The sequence below is a fragment of the Cololabis saira genome, chromosome 20 (assembly GCF_033807715.1).
Source record: "Cololabis saira isolate AMF1-May2022 chromosome 20, fColSai1.1, whole genome shotgun sequence".
NCBI lineage: Eukaryota > Metazoa > Chordata > Actinopteri > Beloniformes > Belonidae > Cololabis > Cololabis saira.
Genome location: NC_084606.1, coordinates 4,921,062 through 4,947,848, shown reverse-complemented (window position 1 = coordinate 4,947,848; position 26,787 = coordinate 4,921,062). Strand labels below are relative to the sequence as shown.

The following is a 26,787-nucleotide window of genomic DNA, read 5'->3' as shown; positions in this document are numbered from 1 at the left end:
TGAGATGAAAATCTAATTTATGATCAAACGTCAACATTCCAGTAAATAATAGTATTTACAGGTGAAAAATATCAAATAAAAACACAATAAACCAAGAAAAAATAAATAAACGGTGATTGTTGTGATCATCATCATCATCATCTTCATCATCTTCATCATCATCATCATCATCATCATCATCTTCATCTTCATCATGGAGACTCTGAGGAACCAGAACCAGAGTCCAAGTCCAGGATCCAACAGAGACAGTTTCTCTGAGCGGAGACTCTGGAGACTAAACTGGACACAGAGACACTGAGGAACCAGAATCAGACCTGTACCATAATCCAAATCCAGCATAGAGAGGTTCAGAGAAGCTGGTGATGAAGGTGTGGAGGTGGATCAGTCTGTCAGAGACTTCATAGAAGGACAGAGTTCCAGCAGGAACGTCCACGTAAACTGCTGCTCTGCCAGAGTCTGGACATGGAGATGAGGAGGTGGTGGATGTTCCTCTGTTATTGTGAAGGACACGGTACTGACCATCTGGAAAACAGATCAGACTCCAGGAATGATCGTTCCATCCAAACACACAGTCATCAGAGTCTCCTTTCCTGCTGATTCTTCTGTAACTCACTGATACACAAACATATCCGCTCCACTGGACCTCCCAGTAACAGCGACCCGTCAGAACTTCTCTACACAGCAGCTGAGGATAGGAATCAAACCTGTCTGGATGATCAGGATATGACTGATCCTCCTCCACAAACATCATCTTCCTGTTGTTATCAGACAGTTTGATGTGGTTGTGGACTGTGTTTGTGTCGACGGTGAGTCGACAGGAATCTGATGGAGAGAACAAACAAGCAGCTGCAGTTATTATTGATCAGTTATTGATCACTGATGGACTCATGAAGGAGTGAAGATGGTTGAATAAAAACACACGTACACTTCCTCAGACCTGGTGTCAGCCATCGTTGTCCAGCAGGCTCCACCCTGGAAGGAGGAGGAGGAGGGTCAATTCAATTCAATTCAATTCAATTCAATTCAACTTTATTTATATAGTAGGGGTGTAACGGTATTTGTATTCGTCCCGTCCCGTCACGGTACGGGGGTCACGGTTCGGTTCACGCAGTCATACGGCGAATACGTCTGACTGAGTTAAAAAAAAAAAAAAAAAAAAATCAATCATCGTTTTTTTTCCCTTATAAATATCAACAGTCACGTTCCATTACAGACCTAAATGTGTGCTAGTCTGTGCATATCAATAAATATATGTGCAATTCATATATCATCATAAATTGTAGGCTATAATAACGATAAAATGTTTTAATTCTTAATTTACAACTGTCCTGAACGCACCGGGGCCGCCAGCCAAAGCGGGTTGGGTGTAAAGACTGATTTATGGTTCTGCGTTAAATCGACGCAGAGCATACGCCGTAGGGTACGGCGCAGTCTACGGCGAGGTTATGCGGCGACGCGTAACCTTCGCCGTAGGCGCTGCGTTGGTGTAACGCGGGACCATAAATCAGCCTTAACAGTCACAGCAAATTTGCCGTGAAGGAGATTAGCGCTAAAGTTTAAAAGAGGAGTAAATTTGTACAAAGTTTTGAATGTTACCCTGTTTTCCACGTTACCTGGATTATTTTGGGTTATGGAAGAGGCGACTGCCATTGGTGAGTCAGTGTTACCTTCTTAAATAATGTCTTTATCAGAATGTGTCTTGCTCTGCCTGTAATGTGCTTGTGTTGTTGTCAACTAGACCGCCGAGTCTATTCTCTATTATAGAGCTCAGAAATGATGTTAATAGACCGCTGTGTCTATCTATCTAGATAGATTGTGTCATTTTAGACCAGTTATGTTTTTTTTGTATTTAAGCTGAATCAAAGATGGAACTGAGTCGGTCTGTGACTATCAGAGTTTTCAGCGCCGTGTGATTGACAGCTGACAGGCTTGTGTGTGTGTGTGTGTGTGTGTGTGTGTGTGTGTGTGTGTGTGTGTGTGTGTGTGTGACTTTACTCTGCTTTCTGCAGCATAGGCCTATAGGCTTGGCTCAATAAAAGTGAGAATAAATGTAGTTTGATGGTAGGATGATGTTGTTGAACGTTAAAATGACTATCATAAGGGCCCATGGAGAATGCTCCGCCCCCAGACGGCTCTGCCCATATGCAGCAGTAGAGGAGCCCGGGTTCAAGTGTTTATTACAAGTGCTCGAGCTCGTTACAATACCATCCCGCACTCACATAAACCAGTCCGTGGTAAAATTAAAAACACTAATGCACAAGTTAAATGTTTTATTCTATTTATTTTACATTTTAATAAGAGATGCTTTTTAGTTTTGTAGCCAATTGAACAAACTTTAACTTTCAAATGCTATGATCAAAATAAAGGAAGAAAAAACTCGTCTTATACATTTGGGACTTTTTGTATTTTTTTTCCTGTTGTACCGAACCCGTACCGAACCGTGACCCCTGTACCGAGGTACGTACCGAACCGTGACTTGTGTGTACCGTGACACCCCTATTATATAGCGTCTAATACAACAGATGTTTGTCTCTAGACGCTTTTCAGAGATCCAGAACATGAACATGAACATAAACATAAACCCCCGAGCAATTATTACATAAACAGAGCAGCTCAGTCTCTCTCAGAGGAAGCAGAGATGTCACAGCTTTTTCTCAACATTTACACTTCTTTCTCGAAATTTCAACTTTTTTCTCCAAATTGTACTTCAACATTCATTTTGACATTTCAACATTTTTCTCTACATTTCGACTTTTTCCTCGAAGTGCATAATGAAAAAAAAAAAAACCTCTAAAATATTATTTCTATTTTTCTCCTGCCTAGCCCTGATACTCTTCCGTATTGTGGTCATGTGACGATAACGATAATTAAATATATAATGTAATATTGTACAGGAATAAAAACCAGACTAAAATGTAGACTACAAAATAAAACCTCTGCTAAAATGTGTCTTCATTTTCGTTGACCAAAACGAGACTAGGACTGAAACAATTCCTCGAATAATTTGAGTAATTGGATTAGAAAACATGATGGAGGAATTTTTTCTGCCTCGAGGAATCGTTTAATTTTGCAGCTCAAAGCTGGTATTTCCCCCGGACTACGTTTAATGCAACACAACACGCTGACGCCGCGCACGTAAAGGAATAAGAAAGAGGAGGAAATGTTTGGTTTAAAGCAAAAGAAAAGGCAGAAAATGTGAAAAGTGTGGGTCATTTCCAGCTGGAAAACACCGAGGCCACACTGTTGCTGTTTCACTGTAAGCAGTACTCGAGTTGTAAAAAAGAAATCAGGGGGGATGGTGGATTTGATCATATGGGGACAGATCATTTATGCTGATTACAAATAATATAATATATTACAAATAATAGCAGTGACCAAAACACCTGCAGAAATACTGCAGGAATGACATAGCAGCAGTTAAATGCAGCCTTCTGTAAGCTTTAAATATCCACTGGGCTTACATCAAATACATCAAAACACAACAATAAAAAACACTTTTCTGAACTTATCAATATGACTCTGTGCTTCACAGGATAAGTAACATGGATCACTGCAAAAACTCACAATCTTAACAAGAATATTTGTCTTATTTCTTGTTAAAATGTCTAATTTTAGTAAAAAAAATCTCAGACTTAAAACAAGACTCATCACTGGAAAAAACAACAATTTTATCCTGTTTCAAGTAGATTTTCACTTGAAATAAGTAGAAAAATCTGCCAGTGGAACAATATTATTTTGCTAGTAATGAAAAGATAAATCTTGTTCCACTGGCAGATTTTTCTACTTATTTCAATTAAAATTTACTTGAAACAGGTGAAAATTGTCAAATAAGTTATATTTCTGGTGTTATTTTTCTGGTGATGACTCTAAATGTTGAAATAGCAGTAAAACCACATTCATTGATGAAATGACATAAGGGATGGAAAGGAGGGATGGCAGTTTTACAGGGGGGATGATTTGGACCGTTTTTATTTCAGGGGGGATGATTTGGACCGTTTTTATTTCAGGGGGGATGATTTGGACCGTTTTTATTTCAGGGAGGATGATTTGGACCGTTTTTATTTCAGGAGGGGGATGATTTGGACCGTTTTTATTTCAGGGGGGGATGATTTGGACCGTTTTTATTTCAGGGGGGATGATTTGGACCGTTTTTATTTCAGGGGGGATGATTTGGACCGTTTTTATTTCAGGGGGGATGATTTGGACCGTTTTTATTTCAGGGGGGATGATTTGGACCGTTTTTATTTCAGGGGGGGATGATTTGGACCGTTTTTATTTCAGGGGGGATGATTTGGACCGTTTTTATTTCAGGGGGGATGATTTGGACCGTTTTTATTTCAGGGGCGATGATTTGGACCGTTTTTATTTCAGGGGTGATGATTTGGACCGTTTTTATTTTAGGGGGGATGCCTTCTCCCCTCATCCCCCCTCAACTCCAGTACTGACTGTAAGACAGAGCTGATACAACAGTACGTCCTCAATGCTGCAGCTTCTCCACCAACACCCTGTTACTCCCAGAGGGAGGACCAGCACCCCAGACACGGTAAAATTAAGTTAACGTAGCGCTAATTAATGAGATTAACGTTACGGTACCTTGCTAACATAACGTTAGCCCTGTGGAGGGCTGGGTTTCTATTAATTATGACTACAGTCGATGCGTCTAACACATTTAATCTGTAAAAACACAGAGCTGTAGAGAGATGAGGATGAACAATAAAAACGTAATAAAGCTAACTGGGTAGTTTTCAATTGTATCTCTGTATTCATTGATGGATAAAATATCAGGTAGCGCTGGTGGCTAATGTGCTCCAATACAGCAGGGCTCATCATTTTTTTTTAACACTGCCAAAACTCAAAATCTTATCAAGACTTTAACTTGAAACTTAACTAGAACTTAAAATTAGCTTGACACAAATGAAAGTTCAATTGAACTGTGGAATAACAGCTAACCTTTTAAGTATTGTGTGTTATCAGGTGTAATGGCATTTTTAAGTTAGAAATAAGAACATTTCTTGGTAAGATCCATACTTTTTTGATGGAAGGCAGTGAATTTGGTCAACTGGTGTAAGTTCAGGGTTTTGAAATGCACAGCCATGAACCTACTGTATTATATAATTTAGTCTTAGTAATGTCAATTAACATCTAACATCCTATTAGGGCCCGAGCACTTACAGTTTGAAGGCCCTATTGTATCTGTAGGAAATGTTCTGTTTTTTTTTTTCCTTCTTCCGACGAAATGAGGGCCTTCCCCCTAAAAGTGCCCCAAAAGTCACCAAATTTTGCACCAGGCCAGGCCTGGCAAAAAATGTGATATTTAATGGTTTGCATTAATGGCCGTGGCCTAATAGCTCAACAGCGCCCCCTAGAAAACTTTGTGCCTCAAGCCCTACAATACAGTTTGATGTATATGCACGAAGATCGGTACACACCTGTATCATGTCACAACTTAAAGAAAAGTCTCTTGGCGCCATGGCCTAAACCAAACAGGGAGTCGGCTATTTTGAATTAATCGTGTAATTTTGGCGCAATTTATGACATTCCTTCGGCCGTTAATGCGGACGGAAACATAACGTGCACCCAGGTGTGTTATACATCAAAATGTGCGTCTCCATCCTGCGACGGCGCACATTACTTTTCTCAGTCAAAAGCGTTACCGTGGCGATGATAGACACCAAAAAGCACACCCCCCCTTCGTCTGATTGGTCCATATTTGATAGTTCCTATTTTCTGCCATAACTTTTGAATGTATTGACATGAGTCATGTCATGGGTGGTGACATGGTTTTGAGTCCTTGAACATAATTGGTGCAAATTAGACCCGCCCCTTCTTCTGATTGGTCAATAATTCAATTCAATTCAATTCAATTTTATTTATATAGCGTCTAATACAACAGAGTTGTCTCTAGACGCTTTACAGAGACCCATACCCAGAACATGACCCCCGAGCAGTTATTACATAAACAATGGCAGGTAAAAACTCCCCTAGTGGGAGAAAAACCTTAAGCCAAACAGTGGCAAGGAAAAACTCCCCTTTAGGAGGGAAGAAACCTTGAGCAGGACCAGGCTCATCAGGGGGGACCCTCCTGCCGAGGGCCAGACTGGTGGGTCAGGGACGGCAACAGCACAGCAGGCAGGTGGAAGCAGCAACGGGATGACCGGGGGTGGGGACCGCAGGCCAGCACACAGCTCCCGAAGCTCCGGCCCAATCAGCAAGTCCCAGGTTGGGGTGCAGGGTCAGGAAAAGACTTGTGCTCCGTAATGCAAGCTACAAGCCACCCACGGCCACCTGCAGGACAAAAGAGAGAAAAGGGAGGAGAAGGGGGGGCCAGCAACGGGATGACCAGGGGTGGGGACCGCAGGCCAGCACGCAGCTCCCGAAGCTCCGGCCCAATCATCAAGTCCCAGGTTGGGGTGCAGGGTCGGGGAAAGGTTGAGAAGGGGCAGGGCCAGGGAGAGGAGTCTTGAGGGACGAACATTCTCCCCCGCCCAAAAGGGGCCGTTACCCTGCCCCCCTCACTCCCACACTGCAGGTTCCGGTGTCCGGCAAAGGATGCTGCAACATGGACAAAAGAGAGAAAAGGGAGGAGAAGGGGGGGCCAGCACAAGAAACCACAGGAGCGACTCTGACACACTAAAGTTTACACTACCTAGAGATTTACCAACACCAGCTAGAGGTTTACTAAACACTAACTATAGGCTTTACTAAACAGAAATGTTTTAAGTTTAGTTTTAAAGGTGGAGGTGGTGTCAGCCCCCTTAACCCAGATTGGAAGTTGGTTCCATAGTAGTGGCGCCTGATAGCAGAACGCCCGCCCTCCAAATCTACATTTAGATACTCTAGGAACTACGAGTAAACCTGCACTCTGAGAACGGAGAGCTCTGACAGGAACATAAGGCACTATCAGGTCTTGCAAATAATGCGGAGCTAAGCCGTTTTGGGCTTTATACGCAAGTAATAAAATTTTAAATTGGATTCTGAATTTTACGGGTAACCAATGGAGCGACGCTAACACTGGAGAGACGTGGTCTCTCCTGCTAATTCCTGTCAGTACTCGTGCTGCTGCATTTTGGATCAGCTGGAGCCTATTCAGCAAATTACTTGGACATCCTGCTAACAACACATTACAGTAATCTAGTCTAGAAGATACAAACGCATGAACTAGTTTTTCTGCATCACTCTGTGAGAAGATTTTCCTAATCTTTGCAATATTACGGAGATGGAAAAAGGCTATTTTACAAACCTGATTGACATATAGTTTAAACGACAAATCCTGATCGAAAATAACACCAAGATTTCTCACAGTTGCACTGGAAGCCATCGCAACACCATCTAATCCCTTCCTAAGATGCTCTGGACCAAGAATGATAACCTCTGTTTTATCTGAATTTAGAAGCAGGAAATTTCTGGACATCCAGTCCTTGATGTCCCTAAGACATGCCTGAAGTTTAACTAACGGTTCTGTTTCATCCGGCTTCATAGACAAATAGAGCTGCGTATCATCAGCATAACAATGAAATTGTATGCCGTGATTCTGGATTATACTTCCCAACGGCTGCATGTATAAACTGAACAAGATTGGCCCTAGCACTGAACCCTGCGGAACACCATAACAGACCCTTGACTGTTCTGAAGAAACCTCATGTACATGAACAAACTGGAACCTGTCAGATAGGTATGATTTAAACCAACATAGAGCTGTCCCTTTAATCCCAACAACATGCTCTAACCTGTGCAGTAAAATGCCATGATCTATAGTGTCAAAAGCAGCACTGAGGTCCAGTAGAACCAGTATGGACACTAATCCCTTATCTGAGGCCATAAGGAGGTCATTCGTGACTCGAACAAGTGCTGTCTCTGTGCTATGATGCATTCTGAACCCTGACTGAAAGACTTCAAACAGATCATTTCTATACAAATAGTCACATAACTGGCTTGAAACTGCCTTTTCCAGAATTTTAGACACAAATGGAAGGTTGGAAATTGGTCTATAATTAGCTAAGGTGTCTGGGTCAAGAGAAGGTTTTTTAAGTAAAGGTTTAATTACTGCGACTTTGAAAACCTGTGGTACATATCCTAAACTTAGGGATAAGTTAATTTGGTCCAGTATTTTCGTACCAATAAGAGAAAAAATATGTTTGAATAGTCGAGTCGGGATGGGGTCTAACATACATGTGGTTGACTTAGCTCTATTAACGAGTGAAGTCAGCTCAGGGAGGTCTATAGGATCAAAACAGTCTAGAGACAAGTCAGAGCCTAGGGAAGTCGCTAAAGCTGAAGAAACACCTACAACCGGCTGGTTGATTTCTTCTCTAATTCTCGCGATTTTACTGTTGAAGAAGCCCATAAAGTCCTCACTACTGAGAGCTGCAGGAATGCACGGCTCAACAGAGTTGTGACTCTTTGTCAGCCTGGCTACAGTGCTGAACAGAAAACGTGGGTTACTTTTGTTATCCTCTATCAACGTTGAATAATAAGCTGTTCTGGCTTTGCGAATGGCTTTTTTATATACTATTAGAATATCTTTCCATTCACGATGAGAGTCTACAGACCTACAAGAGTACCACTTCCTTTCCATTTTACGCACGTTTTGTTTCAACATGCGGATATCTGAATTATACCAGGGAGTTAAGCTCCTGTGGCTAGAAACCCTCCTTTTCAAAGGAGCAACTTCATCTAAAGCTGAATGCAACAAATCAGCAGTGTTACTAGCAAGGAAATCAACATCTGCAGAGGTAGAACCCAGGTCACTGGCCTCGACTACATCACTATTTCGCACTGTCGTAAGATAAGCAATGGCCTCCCTAAATTTAACAATAACTTCATCAGACAAACATCTGCTAAAATAATACCTCCTATTTTGCACTTCAACATCAACAAAATTAAATTCAAACGTTATTAAGTAATGGTCGGATAAAAGGGAGTTTACAGGTGACACCAACAGACCATCAGTTTCAACACCGTAGGTGAGAACGAGATCGAGAGTATGATTAAAACAGTGCGTCGGTTTATCCACTTTTTGTGAGATACCCATTGATTCTAGAAGAGAATCGAAGGCTAATTTAAGATTATCGCTTTCAACATCCATATGAATGTTAAAATCACCCACTATGATGAATTTATCTGTGCTGATCAATAATCCAGAAAGGAAATCTGAAAATTCAGACAAAAACTCCAGATACGCACCAGCAGGGGGCCGGTACACTACCACTAACACAACTGGCTTCTCTGATTTCCGGCTCGGAAATTTCAGACCAAGCATGAGGCTTTCAAATGTATTATAGTTGCACTTAGGTTCAATTTTTGTTTCGAGACCGGAGTTATAAATTGCTGCGACTCCTCCGCCTCGGCCCGTGCTTCTAGGAATGTGATGATTAAAGTAGCCGGGCGGAGTTGATTCATTCAAACTAACATACTCTTCCTCCTGTAACCATGTTTCTGTTAAGCAGAAAACATCACTCCTGCTCTCTGTGATTATATCGTTTACTAACAGAGACTTGGAGCTTAATGATCGTATATTTAGTAGTCCGCATCTAATTTTTAGGTCTGTAATTGGTACCAAATGTACATTGGTTTTAATTTTTACAAGGTTATCTTGGTTAACGCCTCTATAACGCTGCACCTGGTGAACTTTTGGAGGGCGGGGAACTGCAACCACTTCTATCTTGCTAGGCACCTCTAACTGATTAAGCCTCGCCTCCAGCCCTGTTAAACTACAGCTCTGCATCCTGGCCTGGACCCTGCATTGTCAGGGGGAGTGTCTAATAACATTGGCCAGATTTCTAGACATAAGAGCTGCACCATCCCGGGTGGGATGAATGCCGTCCCTTCTAATCAGACCGGGCTTTCCCCAGAATGTCTCCCAGTTGTCAATAAAGTCCACGTCGTTTTCTGAACACCACTGAGACAACCAGCGGCGGAGCGAGAGCATGCGACTAAACATGTCATCGCTGGTCAGATTGGGGAGGGGACCAGAAAAACCTACAGAGTCCGACATGGTCTTGGCGAAGTTACACACCGAGACAATATTCATTCTGGTTACTTCCGACTGGCGAAGACGGGAGTCATTAGCTCCGACATTGATGATAACTTTACCATATTTACGATTACCCTTTGCCAGTAGCTTCAAATTTGCTTCTATGTCGCCCGCTCTGGCCCCCGGGATACACCTAACTAAGGTCTCTGGAGTCGGCTTCTGTCACGGCTCAAAGACAGAGAACCCAAATGCACGACACCAAACACAATCAGAGTCCAAGAGGCTTTAATCAGGGTCAAAAGGCAGGCAGGGGTCAAAACCGGGTAGTCAGGCAGATCAGGCAAACAATCCAAGGGGGTAGGCAGAAATCCAAAAACCGGAATCAGGCAGGGTCACAGACAGGCAGGCAGGCAGAAAACTGATCAAAAATCGGGAACGCTGGAAAGTGAGGCACAAACACTCGACAATCTGGCAAACTAGAAGGTGGAAATGGGCCGGTATATGAGGGGAACTGCTGATGAGGGAAACCAGGTGTGGAGCTGGGCAGGGGAAGCACAGGTGAAGGGCATGAGTGGATTTCTGGCTGATGAGGGTGGCAGGGTCTGGAATGACAGGAGAGTGAGTTAACAAGTAAAAAACATATTCAACTGAAAAACCATGACAGCTTCACATGTCTCACAATAGAGTCTCCAATCACCAGGGTCTGTTTCTCAACAGATGTGTCGCTGAGTGGGGAAAAACGGTTAGACACATGAAGCGGGTGGTGTTCCGTGAGCCCTTTAAGACTACCCTTCCTCCGAACCGTCACCCAGCTGCCCTGCCTGGCCGGCTGCTCGGGAGCTGCAGGGGAGCGGTTACGCTCAGCTGCTACGGGCCGGTCCGCCGCTAGCTTAGCCTGGTTAGCTGAGGAGGCTCTCGGACTATGGTTTAGTTGGCCAAACCGGACCTCTAACTGACTGAGCCTCGCCTCCAGCCCTGCAAATAAGCTACACTTTAAGCACTTACCGTCTTCACTAAAGGAGGCAGAGGAATAACTAAACATTTCACACACTGAGCAGGAAAGAGGTGAAGCGGTGGGAGCCGGAGCGGCCATGCTAAGATGCTAACGGAGGCTAACGGACAGAAAATGTATCGGTGATTGGTGACAGTGAAAGTTACGGAAGAGAAAATGAGCGAGTGTTGAAATAAAGACAGTAATGTACCAGATATAGTGTTATTTTACCAGAAAACAGTCTAAGTTTTAGATAAAAAGTCGGGAGAGATCTGAGCCTGCAAACGCCGTGAGACGGCAGCAGCACAGACCGCAACACCAGGAAGTGACGCGATGCGTGACGCAATACGTTACCCAATCAGCAAGCCCATACAGAGGACCCTAGCGAATCAATCTAATCAATCTAACAATATTTGATTGTTCCTATTTTCTGCCATAAAATTTCAATGGTTTGATATGGAGAGTCGTGGGTGGTGTCATCTGCTAAATGTCCAGTTCTGAAGAATCTACATCAAGTCATACAAGATTCCACTGCAGCCTGAACGTGCACAAGTGTGGAGGAACTTTCATCACTGCTTCCTACCTGAGTCCTACCTGAGAGTGTCCTACCTGAGGGTGTCCTACCTGAGGGTGTCCTACCTGAGTGTCCTACCTGAGAGTGTCCTACCTGAAAGTGTCCTACCTGAGAGTGTCCTACCTGAGTGTCCTACCTGAGTGTGTCCTACCTGAGAGTGTCCTACCTGAGTGTGTCCTACCTGAGTGTGTTCTACCTGAGGGTGTCCTACCTGAGTGTCCTACCTGAGAGTGTCCTACCTGAAAGTGTCCTACCTGAGAGTGTCCTACCTGAGTGTGTCCTACCTGAGTGTGTCCTACCTGAGGGTGTCCTACCTGAGTGTCCTACCTGAGAGTGTCCTACCTGAAAGTGTCCTACCTGAGAGTGTCCTACCTGAGAGTGTCCTACCTGAGTGTCCTACCTGAGTGTGTCCTACCTGAGAGTGTCCTACCTGAGAGTGTCCTACCTGAGAGTGTCCTACCTGAGAGTGTCCTACTTGAGATTGTCCTACCTGAGAGTGTCCTACCTGAGAGTGTCCTACCTGAGATTGTCCTACCTGAGAGTGTCCTACCTGAGAGTGTCCTACCTGAGAGTGTCCTACTTGAGATTGTCCTACCTGAGAGTGTCCTACCTGAGAGTGTCCTACCTGAGAGTGTCCTACCTGAGAGTGTCCTACCTGAGAGTTTCCAGTCTCCAGCGGGGATCCTCCAGTCTAGACAGAAGCTTCCCTGCTGACTCTCCTGGATGGTTGTAGCTCAGGTCCAGCCCTCTCAGGTGGGATGGGTTGGAGGTCAGAGCTGAGACCAGAGAAGAACTTCCTTCCTCTGAGATCAGACAGCCTGATAGCCTGCAGACACACAACACAGGTCTACTGCATGTTCTCTGCTCAAGTGTCCTGCTGCAGACACGTTTAGCAGCATGTTCTCTGGACCTGGAGAAGACTTGAATGAATCCTGACCTGAGAGACTCCAGGTGACAGTGTGGACTCTCCAGTCCAGGACACAGCTGCTCCAGTCCAGAATCCTGCAGGTCGTTGTTGCTCAGGTCCAGTTCTGTCAGATTGGAGGACTGAGAGCTGAGAACTGAGGACATAAGTGGACAGATGTCCTCTGAGAGGTGACAGCCACTCAGTCTGCAGACGGAAGAAAATAACAACAACCAGGTTATTTCACTGTTATGGAGGAAAATGTAGTTGTGTCTCCAACTATTCTACTGGTCTTCAGTAAAGTTTGTGTTAAATCACATTTCAGTAACAAACAATTCAAGCTGCTTCACATGAGAAAAACATGAAAAATAAATAGGAAAAAATTTAAATCATGAGTTTTAGTGCAGTTGCAAAATAAACAAAGGTTAGCCTTAAACTAGAGTTACAATTAAGAAATAATATTATCATTGTTTAAAGTTAAATTCAGAATAGTTCCAATAATCCATCAAAGGCTGTAAACAAACAAGTTTTAACTTGGTTCAAAGGAACTGAGGGTTCCAGTTCCTGCAGGTTTCTGGAGGTTTGTTTCAGATCTGTGGAGCATAGAAGCTGAAAGCTGCTCCTCCATGTTTGGTTCTGGTTCTGGGGACACAGAGCAGACCTGGACCAGGACACCTGAGAGGTCTGGGAGATTGCTATGGCAACAAGGCCAAGTCCCAATACTCCCCCTAGTCCTACTTTTCAGCCCTACCTCTAAATTTTGCGTGTTCCCGTGAGGGTAGTGGTGTCCCAATTCCTCTTTGCATGTAGGGGTAGTGAGCATATCGAGAGCTAGTGAGTATGAATCTAGCCCTTTATAGTGAAGGATTTCAGATCCTGACTCACCGACTGACAGACAGAAAAATTTCACAGAATGCTTTACGTCATCATTTGCAGAATGAATCAAAAAAAAAAACATGGCGGACATTTCTTATTCTTTAGTGAATAAAATCAATATTTTGAGTTAGTTTCTGCATAAAAATGCGTTTTGATACATTTCTAGCGAGAAATATATATTTTACTTTCATAATATTCACTCAGTGAATGTACATAATCACTAGTTTGCCCGTTGTTGCAAAGATCACGCCTGAATAAAGGCTGATTTATGGAACCATAAATCAGCTGGCGGCTCTACTCACCCCGTAAACATCGGAGCAAATTTCTTAACAGGCGTTATTTGGATAAACTGAGCCCAGTTTGGTGATCTTAACGGTTACTTTTACGCCTGAAAAAATATTAAAACTTAATAAAGTGCCATATTAACAGTGCTACAGCTGAAATTAAAACAGCTTCTAGCCTGCTTCCTCTCGGTTTCCTGATATGGTGTGACGTATGTGCAAACGTAACTATGCAGTCGCTTACGTACCCAAATGTAAACCACGCAGTGACGTAGCAAGTGGTGTCCCAATCCCTAAGGAAGATTACAAGGGCCCTACTCATTTTTAGGGCTAGTGGTAGTGAGTGAGGGCTAGTGGTAGAAAGTAGGGGGTTTATTGGGATTGGCCCCAAGTCTCGATGTATTTTGGTCCTGAACCATTCAGAGATTTTTAAACTACCGGAAGTATTTTAGAGTCTATTCTCTGAGGTGCAGGGAACCGGTGTAAAGATCTCAGAACTGGACTGATGTGTCCACCTTCGTGGTTCTGGTGAGAACCAGCAGTGTTCTGGATCAGCTGTGTGATTGACAGCTAGTCAGACCAGTGAAGACGCCGTTGCAGGAATCAAGTCCACTGAAGATAAACATGGATGAATTCTTCAAGGTCCTGCAGAGACATCAGTCCTTGATCCTGGAGATGTTCTTCAGGTGATAGAAGGACGACTTTGTCCATGTTTTAATGTCTCTGGAGGTCCAAGTCTGAGTCCATGACTACACCCAGATTTCAGGTCTGAGTCCATGACTACACCCAGATTTCAGGTCTGAGTCCATGACTACACCCAGATTTCAGGTCTGAGTCCATGACTACACCCAGATTTCAGGTCTGAGTCCACGACTTCACCCAGATTTCAGGTCTGAGTCCACGACTACACCCAGATTTCAGGTCTGAGTCCATGACTACACCCAGATTTCAGGTCTGAGTCCATGACTACACCCAGATTTCCGGTCTCATATTTAAAACGATGTGGGACTCCAGAGTTTTCTCTGGACCTCAAATCTGACCGGTGACATGTTTGACGGCATGTCGTCCTTCACCGCTGGCTGTCCAGGTGGAGACCAAGCGCCGACCATCTCACTTCTGGGTCGGGTCTCATGAGGAACTCTGACTCGCTGCAGTTCCTTGACTGGCCGCTAGATGCTGCAAAAACCAGCTCATGGCTGATTTCACGTCCACGACAACTCTGAGGACGGTGAATGTGTCACGTCAGGAGAGTTTATAGAAAACATTACATCTATTTGTAACATGACTGATGGACAGTCGGCTCAGCTGATGGTCATCCAGCACCACTCCCTCATCCCTCATCGTCATGGTAACAGTCATCAGTGGGTTGTAGTGACCCAGCGTCGCTAAACGCAGTAACCCTGGATTTCTCCAGGAAATCAACATGTGGAAGGAGATATTCTGCTGGAATCCTGAATCCTGCTGCTGCACAGCTGGATGATGTTGTTGACAGAACTACAGCTTCAGTGTCACCAACGTTGGACGGTGTTGTCCCTCAGGAACAGAAGGTCAAAGGTCAGAGCAGGTCGGCCCTGTGGTTTAATTCACAACTGCAGGTTTTAAAGCAAACATCCAGAACGATGGAGAGAAAGTGTTGTTTCCATAACTTAATCAAGATTACATTAATCAATAATAGATAATATAGTACTGATTAGACCACACTGAGGTTTAAACCTTTGATTTCTGTGTGGAGTGTTGAGATGAGTTTGTAGTGAAGTGGGTTCTACCAGTAAAACTGGACTGAAGTGAATTATCTGCTGCAAGGCAGTCAGCAGGAAAGGACTGGAATGAATCCTGACCTGAGAGACTCCAGGTGACAGTGTGGACTCTCCAGTCCAGGACACAGCTGCTCCAGTCCAGAATCCTGCAGGTCGTTGTTGCTCAGGTCCAGTTCTGTCAGACTGGAGGACTGAGAGCTGAGAACTGAGGACAGAAGTGGACAGATGTCCTCTGAGAGGTGACAGCCACTCAGTCTGCAGACGGAAGAAAAGAACAACAACCAGGTTATTTCACTGCCATGGAAGAAAATGTAGTTGTGTCTCCAACTGTGCTGTTGGTCTTTTAGGTCCAGTGTGACATTAAAGTCTCTGGAAATGAAATAACCAGTGTAAACTCACTCATGTGAGATTGTGCTGAAAAAAAGAGCCCAAACAAGTGAAGAAAACATGAAATGTGGAGGTAAAACCAGACGTAGTCAGAAACTAGCCTCCACTCCAGAGGTCCTACATGTGCCTGTTGGTACTTACAGAACTTTCTTGGAGGCTTTGACCACCGGCAGCAGCCTCCGTAGAGCCTCCTCTGAAGCTGAGAACTTCTTCAGGTCAAACACCTCCAGATCTTCCTCTGATGACAGTAAGATGAAGGCCAGAGCCGACCACTGAGCAGGAGACAGTTTTTCTGTGGAGAGACGTCCAGACGTCAGGGACCATTGGACCTCCTCCACCAGAGACCGATCGTTCAGTTCATTCAGACAGTGGAACAGGTTGATGCTTCTCTCTGCAGACAGATCCTCACTGATCTTCTCCTTGATGTATTTGATAGTTTCCTGATTGTTTTGTGAAATTCTTTGATTTGATGTCATCAGACCTCGTAGGAGGTTCTGATTGGTCTCCAGTGAAAGACCCAGGAGGAAGCGCAGGAACAAGTCCAGGTGTCCGTTGGGACTCTGTAAGGCCTTGTCCACAGCACTCTGATAGAGGTCGGTCTCTGTTTTTCTTTGTTCCTCCAGCAGGTTGACTCCAGACTTGATGAAGTTCTGATGGACATGAAGAGCAGCCAGAAACTCCTGAACACTCAGATGGATGAAGCAGAAGACCTGGTCCTGGTACAGGCTGCTCTCCTCTCTAAAGATCTGGGTGAACACTCCTGAGTACACTGAAGCGTCTCTGACATCGATGCCACACTCTTTCAGGTCTGGTTCATAGAAGATCAGGTTTCCTTTCTGCAGCTGCTCAAAAGCCAGTTTTCCCAGAGACTCCACCATCTTCCTGCTTTCTGGACTCCAGTGTGGCTCCGTCTCAGCTCCTCCATCATACTTGACCCTTTTCAGTTTGGCCTGGACCACCAGGAAGTGGATGTACATCTCAGTCAGGGTCTTGGGCAGCCCCCCTCCCTCTCTGGTTTCCATGACTTTCTCCAGGATGTTCTCCAGGACCGTAGCAGTGATCCAGCAGAACACTGGGATGTGGCACATGATGTGGAGGCTCCGTGATGTCTTGATGTGGGAGATGATCCTGCTGCTCTGCTTCTTATTTCTGAATCTCTTCCTGAAGTATTCCTCCTTCTGTGGGTCAGTGAACCCTCTGACTTCCGTCACCATGTCAACACAGTCAGGAGGGATCTGATTGGCTGCTGCGGTTCGTGTGGTGATCCAGAGACGAGCAGAAGGAAGCAGGTTCCCCCTGATGAGGTTTGTCAGCAGCACGTCCAGTGAGGTGGACTCTGTAACATCAGTCAGGTCCTCATTGTTGTGGAAGTCCAGATGAAGTCGACTCTCATCCAGACCGTCAAAGATGAACACGACCTGGAACTCTTCAAAGCTGCACATTTCTCTGGTTTCACTGAAGAAGTGATGAACTAGTTCCACCAAGCTGAACTTCTCCTCTCTCAGCACATTCAGCTCTCTGAAGGTGAATGGAAGCAGGAACTGGATGTCCTGGTTGGTTCTGCCTTCAGCCCAGTCCAGACTGAACTTCTGTGTTAGGACTGTTTTCCCAATGCCGGCCACTCCCTTCGTCATCACTGTTCTGATTGGTTCATCTCTTCCAGGTGGGGGTTTAAAGATGTCTTCCTGTCTGATGGTTGTTTCTGCTCTGTCTGGTTTCCTGGAAGCTGCTTCAATCTGTCTGACTTCATGTTCTTCGTTGACCTCTCCGGCCTCTCCCTCTGTGATGTAGAGCTCCGTGTAGATCTGTTCCAGAAGGGTTGGGTTTCCTGCTTTAATGATCCCCTCAAATACACACCGGGACTTTTTCTTCAACTTAGACTTCAACCGCTTTTTACAAACTTCAGCAAAAGTACCTTAATAAAAGTGGAAAAAAGAAAGCAATTAGTTTTTATACAGTTCAACTTATTTCTTATAAAGAATCAGGATGTGAACCAACACTGGTCGACTCTAACATTACGATGAGCTGTACAATACTGAGTAGAATCACTTTTAACACCAAAACACCTCTGAACATTCAGGACGTGGAAGTGACAAGAACATCTGGGGTCCTGGTTTCTAGTACCAGGATGTTGGCAGTGCAGCCCTGATGGGTTGTGGGTTTGTGGGTTGTTGTGTTCTTGTTGTGGTGTCTGTGTAGTGGATTTTCCAGGTTTAGCATTGGAAAACACCAGAAGAGGATCTGATCCAATCAACAGTATTTCTTGGAGAGGAAAACCAGGACTACAATATTCCAGTTATCTCGTGGTTGTAAACATATTTATGCTGTCCTGTACAGGGAGGGTGCAACTCTGGGGGGAGGGGGTGCCATGTGGGGGCGAATGTTCTTCATCTCATCTTGGCGGTTTGAATCCCGCTCCGTCCCAGTTTGCTGTCGTAGTGTCCTTGGGCATGAAACCTTACCCACCTTGCCCCTGTGTGTGAATGTGTATGAATGTTTGGTGGTGGTCGGAGGGGCCGTTTGGTGCAATATGGCAGCCGCACTTCCGTCGGTCTACTGGGCAGCTGTGGCTACAAAACGTAGCTATCACCACCGGTGAGAATGTGTATGAATGAATAATGATCTCTGTAAAGCGCTCTGGGTGCCTTGAAGGGTGCTATATAAAACAGCTTTGAGAAAACACAAAAAGAAAAAACGTAGAAACGTGCGCCTTAAGCGTGAATCGAGTGGTATGACTTTTATTAGCAATTGACCATTGACAATTTGGCACCATCCGGAATGCATTGGGAGAAATTTGGAGTCTCACCACTCGCACAACGTTACTCGAAAAATTCTAGACCTATTTAGAAAGTTGTAGGCCCTGAATTTTACTACAGTCCTCTGAATTTTCAGAGCTATCACACAAATAGTTCTCGCACGAAGTGCAAAAACATTTCCAAATTTCCAAACTAATGATTTTCCCATGTATGTGTGGCCGGAATGTCACACTGTGGATGGGATGAGATTAAAAAAAGCCCAAATTCACCTTTTTCTGAGTCACCTAACTTTCTCATACTTGCACGTAAAAATGTCATTCAAACTTCAAAACGGAGGAAAACCTCTCTTCTCTCTCCAAACCCACTGTTTTTTCCTAAGATGTACACTTTTCAAGATATGAGCACTCAAGCGAGGACTGGAAATCACTTTTTTGTCAAATCTAGAGTGCGGGTGTCGGTTTCTAGAGTGGCAGAAACAGTAAAAAAAATAACCTGAATTTTTATTTGTAACACGAGCTCACGGCTAAACCGTAAAAGGCAGACAAATCATTTTTGGTCAGAATGTAGACATATTTGTTGGGATTCATAAAATGTGACTTTGACAGGTGGGGTATGCACAAAATTGAAATGGGGGGGGCTAGTGCGCCGCAAGTACCTTTTTCAGTCCCAATTCACTGTAATGTAGCAAATCGTTTTCTTCCAAAAAATCTAAATCTGTCTTCGCACTGAGCCTTCTCACTCATTTGAAGGAATATCTGAATAAAATTAAGATTGTCAGAATCTGTCGGGTTCTGTGTCTCTCACAATATATTTTTTTTTTTTTCTGCAAGGAGCTACGGTTTTCTCACAAATCGGAATGATTTGAGAGCTTGTCAGAAGCCAAATTCTGGGTTTTTCTCACAGCCAAACTGGAAGGTTCTCAAGAGAGTTTCTTGTTGCCGGGGCAACCAGAATTCAGCTGCTGACTCATTCAGCCAGAACTGGTCACATGATTCAAATCTGACCCCTGACCTTTGACCTTAGCCGACCCCAAGTCCTGTAGCCTGATGGGTTCTGGGGGAACAGTACCCGCTACAACGAATAACCCCCACAGTAAATTCCCCCGCCCCCCCCAGTAAATACCCCCCCAGTAAATACCCCCCCTGAGTAAATACCCCCCCAGTAAATACCCCCCAGTAAATATCGCCCCAGTAAATACCCCAACCCCCCCCAGTAAATAACCCCACAGTAAATAACCCCCAGAGTAAATACCCCCCCAGTAAATACCCCCCACAGCAAATACTGTAATGGGAAATTTTGGTATAACAATGTCTGTTGCCTGTTTTCAAGTGAACATTCCTATGCAGAGGTCATGCACCTTTGACACAGGGCCTGGCATGATTGCCAGGGTGATATTTTGTCTAGTTCCCAGCTTCTCACCTATAAGATAGCTTGTCTCTAAACAAGTTCAGCTCACACAGGACTAACCGTTGGACTGTGTGGCTCCATTCATGAATGTACATTTTTCCTCTTTTCATTAAAGCATCAGAAAGACAGCTGAGGTTTCCTGACATTCATTTTAATTTTTAAACAACAATTCTTGCCACCACAATACCCCTCCACACAGTAAATAAACCCCAAGTAAATACCCCACCAGTAAATACCCCCCACACAGTAAATACCCCACCCGTGAAGAACCCCCCAGTAAATACCCCCCCGGTAAATACCCCCTCAAACACTAAATACCCCCCCACACAGTAAATACCCCCCCAGTAAATACCCCCCATTAAATTCCCCCCAAGTAAATACCCCCACAGTAAATACCCCCTATTAAATACCCCCCGAGTAAATACCCCCCACGCAGTAAATACCCCCCCCCAGTAAATACCCCCACCAGTAAATACCCCCCGTAAATACCCCCCCAAACACTAAATACCCCTCCACACAGTAAATACCCCCCTGTAAATACCCCCCCAAACACTAAATACCCCTCCACACAGTAAATACCCCCCAGTAACCCCCTGTAAATACCCCCCACCAGTAAATACCCCCCCCAGTAAATGCCCCCCAAACACTAAATACCCCCCCACACAGTAAATACCCCCCAGTAAATACAACCCCCAGTAAATAACCCCCATCAGTAAATACCCCCCCCAGGAAATGCCCCCCACCAGTAAATACCCCCACCAGCTATAACTTATAAGGTAAATAACTTTTGAATGGTTTGCCATAGAGAGTCATGAGTGGTGTCATTGGACTCTGTATTGAGTCATTGGCCTTCATTGGTGCAAATTAGCCCCGCCCCTTCTTCTGATTGGTCGATAATTGATAGTTCCTATTTTCTGCAATAACTTTTGAATGGTTTGATATAGGAAATATCATTAAAATCGCAATCATCCGGCAGTAGTCCCGTGGCACGTGGGAATTTTGCGTTTAGTTGTTATTTATCCAGCAGCTTAAATGTTCAGAGAAATACTCTTACTGCTCTGCAGACGCTCAGCCAGCTCCTCCTGCTTCATTCTCCTCAGGAAGTTCACTGTGATCTTCACAAATGCATCTCTGATGCTCCTCTGCTCTTCATCCTCACCAAGCAACACATGCTCAAGGTATTCTGGGTAATCTGGACTCAGACCCCTCTGGATCTTCTTCAGCTGGTCCTTCACAAACATGATGATGTCGTCCTCCAGCAGCTGGAACAGAAGACCACATGAAGGACACTATCAGACTGAAACCATGGAGACAAACATCAGGTCCATGATGGACAGACTGAGAGTCCACTGGTCTCCAGAGACCAGCATGGAGACAAACATCAGGTCCATGATGGACAGACTGACAGTCCACTGGTCTCCAGAGACCAGCACGGAGACAAACATCAGGTCCATGATGGACAGACTGACAGAGACCAGCATGGAGACAAACATCAGGTCCATGATGGACAGACTGACAGTCCACTGGTCTCCAGAGACCAGCATGGAGACAAACATCAGGTCCATGATGGACAGACTGACAGTCCACTGGTCTCCAGAGACCAGCATGGAGACAAACATCAGGTCTATGATGGACAGACTGACAGTCCACTGGTCTCCAGAGACCAGCATGGAGACAAACATCAGGTCCATGATGGACAGACTGACAGTCCACTGGTCTCCAGAGACCAGCATGGAGACAAACATCAGGTCCATGATGGACAGACTGACAGTCCACTGGTCTCCAGAGACCAGCATGGAGACAAACATCAGGTCCATGATGGACAGACTGACAGTCCACTGGTCTCCAGAGACCAGCATGGAGACAAACATCAGGTCCATGGTGGACAGACTGACAGTCCACTGGTCTCCAGAGACCAGCATGGAGACAAACATCAGGTCCATGATGGACAGACTGACAGTCCACTGGTCTCCATAGACCAGCATGCAGATGGACATCAGGACAACAGAAGGAGAAGCAGTTGTTGGTCATGTACAGACCTGAAAGATGGAGTCCAGCTGGGTCTGATGCTGCTGGACAGACGGACCACTGGGGGACTCTGAGATCTGCTGGTCCACTCTGTGGAGGAACCAGGAAGAATTAGCTCACATCATGTCTGTCCTCACAGAGACAAACAACAGCTGAAGGTCCATGAAGTCCTGTTTGGACGAGGACAGTCCATCAGAGGACTGGTGGTGGTGAAGGTTTACTAGTCCTGCTGATCCGACGAGAACATGTGACCTCAGTGAGAGCTCTGCGCATTCACACGTTCACAAGATCCAGTTCTGCTCCAAGAAACGTTAGAGATCAAGAAGACGGACAACTGATGGAGACATGAAGCAGCTGAGGAACTCGGGACCATCATCAGGATCAGTAAGAGGAACCCTGGACCATCATCAGGATCAGTAAGAGGAACTCTGGACCATCATCAGGACCATCATCAGGATCAGTAAGAGGAACTCTGGACCATCATCAGGATCAGTAAGAGGAACCCTGGACCATCATCAGGATCAGTAAGAGGAACTCTGGACCATCATCAGGACCATCATCAGGATCAGTAAGAGGAACTCTGGACCATCATCAGGATCAGTAAGAGGAACCCTGGACCATCATCAGGATCAGTAAGAGGAACTCTGGACCATCATCATGATCAGTAAGAGGAAATCTGGACCATCAGCATCAGTAAGAGGAACTCTGGATCATCATCAGTAAGATGAACTCTGGATCATCATCAGGATCAGTAAGAGGAACTCTGGATCATCATCAGGATCAGTAAGAGGAAATCTGGACCATCAGGATCAGTAAGAGGAACTCTGGATCATCACCAGGATCAGTCCTCTGGAAGGTGAGACCTCCAAATACATGATTTAAATACATTTAATGTGTTTAAATATATCTCACCTCTCTGAAGAAGAATGTTGGTCTCCTTTAAATCCAATGAACCAGTCCCTTGAGTGGTCACTCTTCAAGGACAAAAAGCTGGGTTCATGTTCCAGAGAGTCTCATTTCTGATGGATCCTGATAGAAGACAAAAGTTCAATGTAGATATTCTATTTAAATGAGAAATAAGTTATACAGATACAAATATTTAGTCTATTAAAAAATTATTAAACATAAATCATTGGCAGAGTTTGGATACACTCACCTCTTTCCAGCAGAACGTTGGTCTCCTCTAAATTGAATTATGAAGTCTTTTGACTTGTCGCTCTTCAAGGAGACACAGCTGGGTTCAGGTCCAGGTCCAGGTCCAGGTCCAGGTCCAGTTCCAGGTCCAGATCCAGGTCCAGGTCCAGGTCCAGTTCCAGGTCCAGGTCCAGGTCCAGGTTGATTCCTGTAATAATGATGTTTGGTGATGTGAGTCTTGAGCTCTGACATGCAGAAGAGTCAGGGACAGATAGAGATGCTCATCTCACCTCTGAGCTTTGCTCCGACTCTCATGTTCCCCACATAGAGAGGTTTTAGAGGGAGGGACTCCGTCTTCTCCGTCCTCACACTGGTCCATTCTGCTGAATTCACGTCCACATCAGCTCACACACACACCTTCATCTGCAGAAGAAACACACATCACTGGTGCTGCACACAGACCAGCTGATCCTGCTCTGGTTTGTTGCTCCTGTTTTTTTGCTTCTACTGAGCAGTATAGGTCACTTGGTTTTATAATTAGGGCCCGAGCACTGACAGTGCGATGGCCCTATTGTATCTGTAGGAATTCTTTTTTTTTTCTTTCTTTCTTTTTTATTTTTCTGACAAAAGGAAAGGAGGGCCTTTTTGCCCCCCTAACCGTGCCCCAAAAGTCACCAAATTTTGCACGCCAGGCGTAGCGAAATATTTGATATTTAAAGCGATACTACGTAACTTTTCCACCTTAATCTAATATTTCATCATCATCATTGTGATGGAACATCAACTTCCAACAGGTTTATTGAACCTCTGTCATGGTCTGAGGGGTCTGTATCGCCTTCACTGGCACTATGTAACTTTGAGGAGCATGGTAGGAACCCTGCCACACTAAAAAACTACAAATCTTTACGACTTTGACTGCTTTACGGCATACGTCACTTCCCCCTCCTTCCCGATTCGTAGTCGAGACGAAAATGGGTGGGGCGTGGAGCACAGAGCTCCGCAGAAGCTGGTAACCCGTTGCTGCGTTATGGCTGCAGCAGCTCCACACAACAGACGTGGGGAAAAGATCTTAATGGTTTCACTTTTCACCGCTTTCCTGCTCGGAGGCAGAACCACGGAGGCCGGCCAATTATCTGAGATAACGAATTAAAAGAGTAAAAGAGTTGTCGGCTCGGTTGGATCGCGGCTGTAACGAGTCCGACCAAACATAACGTTCCTCAGTAAACAAACAAACACCCACACAGACGGGCGTCGGATCAAAACACGGGTTTTATTCCCCACTTCTCCAGCTAAACGCAGTTGTTGGCCAGCTCTCTGCGGTGCGATTAATTTTGTTGAGGAAAAAATATTAACTATTTGATTTGTAGCTGCAGAGGAAAAAAATTATCTCACGAGGAAAAAAAAATATTGCTCACGCCTCAAAGCCTCTTCAAAGCAGTCAAAAAAAAAGAAAAGAAAAGTAAGAGTAATACAAAACATGTACTGTATGTTGTACTATTATACTAATTTATTGAAACACATGGCGAGTCAAACATTTACCAAAGCAGCTGCCAAACACTCCTAAACAAGGTAGTAAGACGGTGGTTCTGCAGAACTGCGCCAGTAAATCCTTTCTAAAGAGTGGAGCTCCGACGAGGAGCTCCATTCTTTAGTAGGGATTTAATATGGATCCAGACCGTTAATAATCATTATTTTCTCCATATACCGCTCCCTGGCTTCCTTGTTTAAGGTATCCCGGTAAATTCCAGTTCCTTTCCAGCAGTTTAACATATTTTTTTTGCGTTCCGTCTGTTCACTTGGTGAAACAGAAAAGCGTCCCGTCTTCTCTCAAAACAAATGCAGCGACGGGACAGGAGTTTTCCGGCAGTACGCGCTGGTGCTCATGGGAAACGTAGTGTTCTTTCTGGTAAAGCACTACCGCCTTTGTCCAAAAGATGCCGCCAAACTCAGAAAAGCTGAAAGTTACGTTGTGCTGCTTTAATGGTTTGGATTTAAGTACATGGCAGAATGGCTCAACAGCGCCCCCTAGAAACCTTTGTGCCTCAAGCCCCACAATACGGTTTGACGTACATCCACGTACACACCTGTATCATGTCACAACTTAAACAAAGGTCTCTTGGCGCCATGGCCGAAACCCAACAGGAAGTCGGCCATTTTTAATTAATTGTGTAATTTTGCCGCAATTTATTTATTTCGCCATTTCTTCGGCCGCTTCTTCGCCCGAACCGTAACGTGCACCCAGGTGTGTTATACATCAATATTTGCGTTTCCATCCTGCGACGACGCGCATTACTTTCTCAGTCAAAAGCGTTACTGTGGCGACGATAGACGCAAAAAAGCGCGCCCCCCCTTCATCTGATTGGTCCATATTTGATAGTTCCTATTTTCAGCCATAAGTTTTGAATGGTTTGATATAGAGAGTCGTGGGTGGTGTCATCCAATAAATGTCCAGGCCTGAAGAATCTACATTAGTCATACAAGCTTCCACTGCAGTGAGGTGATTCTGTGAACAGTTTTTATTGCAGAAACTTGAAAATCTTGTTACTGTAAATGTGACGAAGCTCAGAGGTTTATCTGCAGGGACAAAGGTTCAATGTGCAAATATAAGGAGATATAAACATGCTGTATCCAGTGCAAACGACTAATAGACGTGATATGAGGTGTGATGATTGACAGAGTTCAGAGTCCAGAGTGCTGGGTGTGTCTTGATTAAGAAGTCTTATGACCTGGAGAAGCAACTTCTTTTACGTCTCTCAGTAAAATGTTTCAGTTAATCAGCCTGTTGTTTTTAACCCCGTCTGCATGAACCTCTGGGAGCTTCTGTGTCAACAGTGATGCTGTTGGAAGTTCAGTCAGGAAGACTTCTGGATGAAGATACGCCGTCTTCAGTAGTTACACAAGCACCAAAGAACAACTTCTTCCAGGAACCAAACTGACTTTAATGCTGGAGACGACAGCTTCATTCCAGGAAATAAAAACACCTCACAGTTTGATTGATAAAGAAAACTAATCATCATTGATCATCACTGTGTCTCTGATCTGTGCAGCAGCAGCAGCTTTGGACCAGAAAGGTTTATCGCACGCAGCAAAAAAACTGAAGAATCATACTAAATACAGAACCAAATCCTTAACGTTTATGAATAAAATAAAGTATGCTGGTCTAAAGACTGTGTAGCTCAAAGGTCCAGTGACTTGTAAACTTTCACTGAGTTACCGTATATTTATTCTACATACAGCAGCCAATAGAAATGCAATATTCTGCTTTGTGACTAGTCACTGGTTAGAACAAAAATAAAACCAAAGGAATCTTACAAAAGTTATTAATCCTCTTAAACATAAATCACATTGATGCAAAACGGCTCCAACAGATAAAGAATGAATACAATAATAATATCGTCATCTAACAATCATGTAGATTTGTTTTCAGACACAAGAATGACCAAAGTCTGCAGTGAAAACCTTCTCCAACCACGACGGAGCAGAAACTAACAGGAAAGTTCCTGAAGAAAAAGTTCAAACTTACAGTTTCTAAAAACAGTCCGAAGAGTTGAAGATGAAGATTCTGCAGTCTGAAGAAAAACCAACTGAGACGCAACTGAACTGATCCTGGAATGAGTCAGAGCTGGAGGAGGAGGAAGAGGAGGAGGAGGAGGAGGAGGAGGAGGAGGAGGAGGAGGAGGAGGAGGAGGAGGAGGAGAGAGGAGGAGGAAGAGGAGGAG

General features: G+C 44.5%; 1 pseudogene; it reads right to left on the bottom strand.

Moving 5' to 3' along the window:
* On the bottom strand, positions 1-26,687 carry LOC133420147 (NLR family CARD domain-containing protein 3-like; annotated as a pseudogene).
* Positions 26,688-26,787: the final 100 nt, after the last annotated feature.